Source organism: Chrysochloris asiatica, unplaced genomic scaffold, assembly GCF_000296735.1.
Source record: "Chrysochloris asiatica unplaced genomic scaffold, ChrAsi1.0 scaffold00082, whole genome shotgun sequence".
Lineage (NCBI taxonomy): Eukaryota > Metazoa > Chordata > Mammalia > Afrosoricida > Chrysochloridae > Chrysochloris > Chrysochloris asiatica.
In genome coordinates, this window is record NW_006408600.1 from 12,548,602 (window position 1) to 12,555,810 (window position 7,209).

Genomic DNA, 7,209 nt, shown 5'->3' on the forward strand with positions numbered 1-7,209 from the left:
GGCATCATTGATGGACTCAAGTGTGGCAGCGGTAGTGAGGTTGGCCCAGGATCGAACATTGTTTCGTTCTGCTGTGCATGGGGTCGCTATGAGTTGGTTCTGACTCGATGGCACCTGACAACAACAATAACAACAAGATGTCTTCTTAATGAAGTTTCTTTTCACTCATTTTATAATTGGGTTGTTCTTTTTCATGTAGAGGTGCTATAGTCTTCTATAAATTTTAGATATTAGTCCTTTGACATGTCATTACAAAAAATATTTTCCAGGTTAGGGGCTCCCCTTATACTCTTTTATTGTAATCTTTTGATGCACGTTGGTTTCATGAATACATTTTATGAAGGCAGCATAAACCTCGCCCCAAAACTAAGCAAAGACATGACTAAAAAAGAAAATTACAGACTAATAGAACTCATGAACACACATGCAAAAATTCACAAAAAATCCCTAGGCAACAGAATTCAACAACATGTCAAAAAAAAATAATACATAATGACCCAGTGGGATTCATTATAGGAATGCAAGAATGGTTCAATATTAGAAAAAAAAAATCAACATAATTCACCATAAATTAAAACAAAGAAAAAGAACCACATGATCAGTTGCTGCAGAAAATGCAATGGACAAAAATCAACATCCATTCCTGATAAAAACACGCAACAAAGGAGGAATTGAAAGGAAATTCATCAACACAATTAAAAGCATATGTACAAATCCAACAGCCAATATTACCCTGAATGGAAAGAAATTGAAAGCCTTCCTTTTGTGAACAGAAACAACATAGGATAACTTGTATCACACTTCCATTCAATATTGTATGGGAAGTCTTGCCAGAGCTACAAGGTAAGAAAGGGAAATCAAAGGCATTCAAATTGGCAAAGAAGAAGTAACACTCTCCATATTTGCAGATGATATTATCCTATACTTAGAAAATCCCAAAGACTAAGCAAAAAAAATCATTAGAACTAATTTAAAGATTCAGCAAAATGGAAGGGTAAAAGAGCAATAGAAAAACGTCAGCTGGATTCCTCTATACTAATAAAGAAAGCTCTAAAAAGGAAATTAGGAAAACAATTCATTTACAATAGCCACCCAAAAGATGAAGCACTTAGGAAGAAATCTAACCAGAGAAACAAAAGACTTATACAAAGAAAACTGCAAAATAATATTACAAGAACTTTAGATCCAGAGAGGGAGAGGGGCTGTGTGCTGATGACCGGGGTGCAGGCTTGTTGATGATGCATGGAGGGGATTGTAACCATGGCAATAAAACGATATATGATAGAATGAATGTAAAACTAATGTTCTCCTATGTAAACTATCACATAATTCACAATAAAACATTTTAAAAACACACACAATATTACAAGAAACCAAAGAAACTTACAAAAATGGAAGCATGTACCATCCTCATGGATAAATAGACTTAACCTTGTAAAATTGTCACTACCCAAAGCAATCTATAGATATAATGCAATCCCAATCCAGATTCCAATCATTCTTTAAAGAGATGGAAAAAATAACCACTAACTTGCAACTTTTTTTTAATAATATTTGACTTTGTCTTCTTGAGCTGACCTTGGAATTTTTCTGTTCTGCTCTTTTACCTCCTACCTTTTCTCACTTGCTTTAGCATCTCTAACAAGCTTCAGAGTCTCTTCTGATGTCCATTTTGGACTTTTCTTTCTGTCATGTATTCTTAGTTAACCTTTGTCTTTCTTCCTGTAGGATGTTCTTGATTTCCTCCCACAACTCTTCTGGTTTTCTGTCTTTAGTGTCTAATGCACCAAATCTGTTCTCCAGATGATCTCTAAATTCAGGTGGGACATGGTCAAGGTCATATTTTGGTTCTGATGGACATGTTTTTAGTTTCTTCAGGTTCAACCTAAACTTGCATATGAGCAATTGATGATCTATTCCATGACCTGCCCTTGGCTTTGTTTTGGTTGATGATATGGAGCTTTCCCACCATCTCTTTCCAGAGATGTAGTCAATTTGATTTCTGTGTTTTCCATCAGGAGAGGTGCATGAGTATAATCACTTTGTGTGTGGCCATTTTGAATCTCACAGTTGCATGGTTTACTATGCAGTATGACAAATTTAATATGAATGGTGATGCATTTATCATCAAAACGAACATATCAAGAACATATCACTGTCTGTGATAGTATACTATCCATAAGCCTACAAGGAAGACCAGTTACTATTATCATTATTCAAATGTATGCACCAACAACTAAACACAATGATGATGAAATTGAAGAATTCTACCAACTCACAGGAAATCATCTGATGTCCCATGAGAGTAAAGTTTTACTAAAGATAATACAGAAATGGCTGCAAGCATACATTGACAGAGAACTTCCAGAAGTTCAAGCTGATTTCAGAAGAGGACATGAAACAAGGGATATCATTGCTGATGTCAGATAGATCTTGGCTGAAAGCAGAGAATACCAGAAAGATGTTTACCTGTGCTTTATTGACTACATAAAGGCTTTCGATTGTGTGGATCATGGCAAGCTATGGACAACATTGAGAAGTAAGAATATTTCAGAACAACTTAATTGTGCTCATGAGGAATCTGTACCTGGACCAAGAGGCAGTTGTTCGAACAGAATATGGGACTATTGAATGTTTTATAATTAAGAAAGGTGTGCAACAAGGTTGTATTCTTTCACCATACTTATTCAACCTGTATGCTGAGCAAATAATCCAAGAAGCTGGGTTTTATGGGGGGGAAAATGTGGCATTAGGATTGGAGGAAGACTCATTAACAACCTTACCATTGGACCAATAAACAACATTTTTAACAACAGAAAAAAGATTGAAGTTGTCAAGGAACACTCATGGAAGCAGCAGTCAAGGAATCAGATGACATATTGCACTAGGCAAATCTGGTGCACAAGATCTTTTTAAAGTGTTGAAGGGCAAAGATGTCAGCTTGAGGACTAAGGTGTGCCTGATCCAAGCTATGGTATTTTCAATAAGCTCATATGCATTCAAAAGCTGGACAGTGAACAAAGAAAACTGTAGAAGAATTGATGCTTTAGAGTTATGGTGTTAGAGGAGAATATTGAAAATGTCATGGGCTGCCAAAAGAACAAGCAGATCTATGTTGGAAGAAGTGAACTTTGCCTCTCATACTTTGGACATATTGTCAGGAGGGACCAGTTTCTGGAGAAAGATATCATGTTTGGTAATGTGAAGAGTCAGAGAAAAAGTGGAAGACCCCCAATGGGATAGACTGGCAAAATTACAGCATCAACGAGCTCAAGTATAGCAACAATTGTGAGGTTGGCCCAGGACTGGACAGTGTTTCGTTCTGTTGTGCATAGGTGTTGCAGACCATGTAAGATTGGTCAGAGGTTCGAGGCCCTATAGGCCTGAGTGTAACAAATGAGGCCACTGGCAGTTAATGGCAAATTGCTTTCATCTTAATATTCAGTTATATATATTAAATTAATACACAGAGCTCTTGGTAATCCACAGATAAATGTGATATTTTCCTAAAGCCTAAGACTAAAAGTTGCAAGGTCAAGCCTTTCTCCAAAAGGATTAACTAAAAATATCTTAGCTACTTCTCGGTTCTTTGTTCTACGGACAAAAAACCCATCCTCCCTAATCCTTTTCCAGGTGCAGCCCATTCACCTGGGCATCTTGAGTCCTCCTGCAGACCTGGCTCAGGAAGCCGAAGCAGCAGGACTCCGCCCAAGCTTTTGTCATTACTCTCACCTTCCCCCACCTTAGCTCAGGAGCTATAGATATGTTAATTGGGCCTGAGAATCCAAGTTGCTAGCCTGGGATTCGAACTAGCAAAGTACGATGTAAAGTTACCTGAATGTCTGGAAAAGTACTGATGTTAGCTGTACCTTGCCTAAGTCCCTCCCAGCTTGGTGTGAAGCTCCTCCCCTAAATAAAACAGAGGCCCGGGCCTCCCCAGGTGTGTATTACTGATTGGAAGACATGGAGTAAAGATTGCAGTGCATTATGGGCTGGAGGGCATATGGTAAAGATTGCAGGGCAGTGAGTTGCTGCCTGCAGAGGCCACGATGCCTGTACTCCCAAGCCTGCCCACCAGTGATGTATCCACCCTGGCTTTGGGGTGCCTCATTGTCTCTCTCTTTGTCTCTTTCTGTGTATTCTTGATATATTGCAATCGCCGTCAGGTATCTCCTCCTCGTGAACCGAACCCCTACGTCGAGGCGGTCCCCAACCCATAGGGTCATCATGAGTCAGTACCAACTCAATGGCACCTAACAACAACAACTTCTTCAATCTGAAATTGATCAAACATGCAATTAAGATGTATTGAAAATTACTGGCAACTGGACTGCAAAGGTTGGAAAAAAGAGGAAGGATAAGTAATTGGGAAATATGTCCTTGATGATAGAAATGATACTGGTGATCATATGACAGAATTTTGCAAGAACAATGACTTCTTCATTCCAAGTACCATTTGGACTCATAGAGACCCTGTATAGGGTTTCCAAGGAGCAGCTAGTGGGTTTGAACTGCTAACCTGGTAGTTCACAATACAGTGATCATCCTACAGCATCACATCAGCATTCCCTAATTTCATTTGTTGTTGTTGTTGTTAAATGCTCTTGAGTCAGTTCTGATTCATAGCAACTGAGGGTTTCTGAGGTTAGCCTAGTGAGTTTGAACCACCGATCTTGCGGTTCAAACAGACTTTGAGGTCGAGTGATTATACTAGGGCACCACTGAAATGCAAATATAAACAACAATGAGATATCATCTCACACCAGCATTAATAGCAAAGTTGTTAAAAAAGAAAAGCACAGAAAACAACAAATGCTGTCAAGCTTGTGGAGAGACTGGGACCTTCCTCCATTGCTTACAGAACTATAAAATGGTTTAACCACTGTTGAAGATGGTATGGTGCTTCCTCAAAAATTTGAAAGTAGAAATACTGTATGACCCAGCAATCCCTGTACCTGGTATATGTCCACAAAATTCAAGTGCCAGAAAATGAGTAGATATATGTACAACAATGTTCATCGCAGCACTATTCACAACAGTAAAAAAATAGATACAGCTTAAATGCCCAGCAATGGAAGAGTGGATAAACAAACTTTGGTACATACACACAATGGAATACTATGCAAATCTGAAGAATAACAATGAATCTGCAAAACACCTCATTAACAGATGAACCTGAAAGACATTATGCTGAGTGAAATTAGTCAATCACAAAAGGACAAATATTGTATGAGACCACTATTGGAAACCCTCAAGAAAAGCATTTCATACTAAAAGAAATAGTATTTGATGGTTACCAAGGGTTACAGGTAAGGGAGAGGGTGGATGGTAGACACATAATATCTTGGGTGATGGGGTGAGTAATATACAAAAGGGGGATCTTTGCAGAAAAATGATGACGATAGGTGAAGAAACAAGGAGGTATACCAGAACTAAAGAGATAGAGGTAAATAGTGATATGTACATAATTTTTGAACAACTGTTCTGTGTGTAAATAAATGAACAGAGACATAGGCTGAATTGGTTAGAAGGAAGAGTGGTATACATATATTCATATATATACCACAAATATATCAGAGTTTGTCAGAGACTATTTATACATGAGTAACCACAGGGAGGAAGTGGGGCAACTGTTGTTCCATGGAGGGAATTGCAATCATTCAGATGAAATAAAGTGTATGATTTGTTGAATCTAACACTGATGATCTTGTCTGTAAACATTCATTTAATTCACATAAAATGTTCAACAACAAAAACCAGATGTGTCTTGAAGTACAATGTTTTCTGTGATAGGATATTATCCATAGCCTACAAGTATCACCAGTTAATGTCACTATTATTCAAATTTATACACCAGTCATTCCACCAGTGATGATAAGTATGATTCTGATAACTACTAGTGATTGGAATGTAATGGTTGGAAACAAAGAGGAAGGATCAGTAGTTGGAAAATATTTTGGTGAAAGGAATGATAATAGAGATCACATGATAGAATTTTTGCAAGATCAATGACTCATTTGTTGCAAATACCATTTTAAACAAAATGCAAGGCAATCGTACAACCTTACCAGTCTGAATACACAGGAATAAAATGGACTACATCTGTGGGACAAGATGATAGAAAAGCTTAATATCATCAGACAAAACAAAGCCAGGGGCAGACTGTGGAATAGACCAGCAATAGCTTGTATACAAATTCAGGCTGCAGCTGAAGAAATGTAAAGCAAGTCCACAAGAGTCAAAATATGACTGTAAGCATTTATTGTTGTTAGTTTCCATTGAGTTGACTCTGACTCATAGTAATGCTAAGTACAACAGTAAGAAACACTGCACAGTTCTGTGCCATCCTCACAATTGTTGTGCTTCAGCCATTGCTGATGCCACTGTTCCAATTATTCTTGTTGGGGGTCTTCCTCTTTTTCATTGACCCTCCACTTTACCAGACATAATGTCTTCCAGGGGCTGTTTCTTCCTGATAATATGTCTGAAGTATAAGAGGCGGAGTCTCACTATGCTGGCTTCCAAGGAGCATTCTGGCTATACTTCTTCCAACACAGATTTATTTATTCTACTAGCAGTCCATGGTACTTTTAAATAGTCTTCTCCAACTCCAGAACTCAAATGCATCAATTCTTCTACTGTCTTCGTTATTCATTGTCCAGCTTTCGCATGCATATGAGGTTATTGAAAATACCATAGCTTAGGTCAGGCATGCCTTAGTCCTCAAACTGACATCTTTGCTCTTCAACACTTTAAAAAGGTCTTGTGCCACAGATTTGCCTAATGCAATACATTGTTTGGTTTCTTGACTGCTGCTTCCATGAATGTTGATAGTTGATCCGAGAAGAATGAAGCCCTTGACAACTTCAATCTTTTCTCCATTGATGAGAATGTTGTTTATAGGTCCAGTGGTGAGGATTTCTGTTTTCTTTACATTGTGATGTAATCCATACCTATGGTTGTGCTCTTTGATCTTCATCAGCAAATGTTTTAAGTCCTCTTCACTTTCAGCAAGCAAGGTTGTAACATCTGCATATCGCAGGTTGTTAATGAGTCTTCCTCCAATCCTGATGCCACATTTCGCTTCATATTACATAGCTTCTTGGATTATTTGCTCAGCATACAGGTTGAATAAGTATGGTGAAAAAATACAACCTTGTGGCACATCTTTCTTAATATGAAACAATTCAGTGTTCCCATATTCTGTTC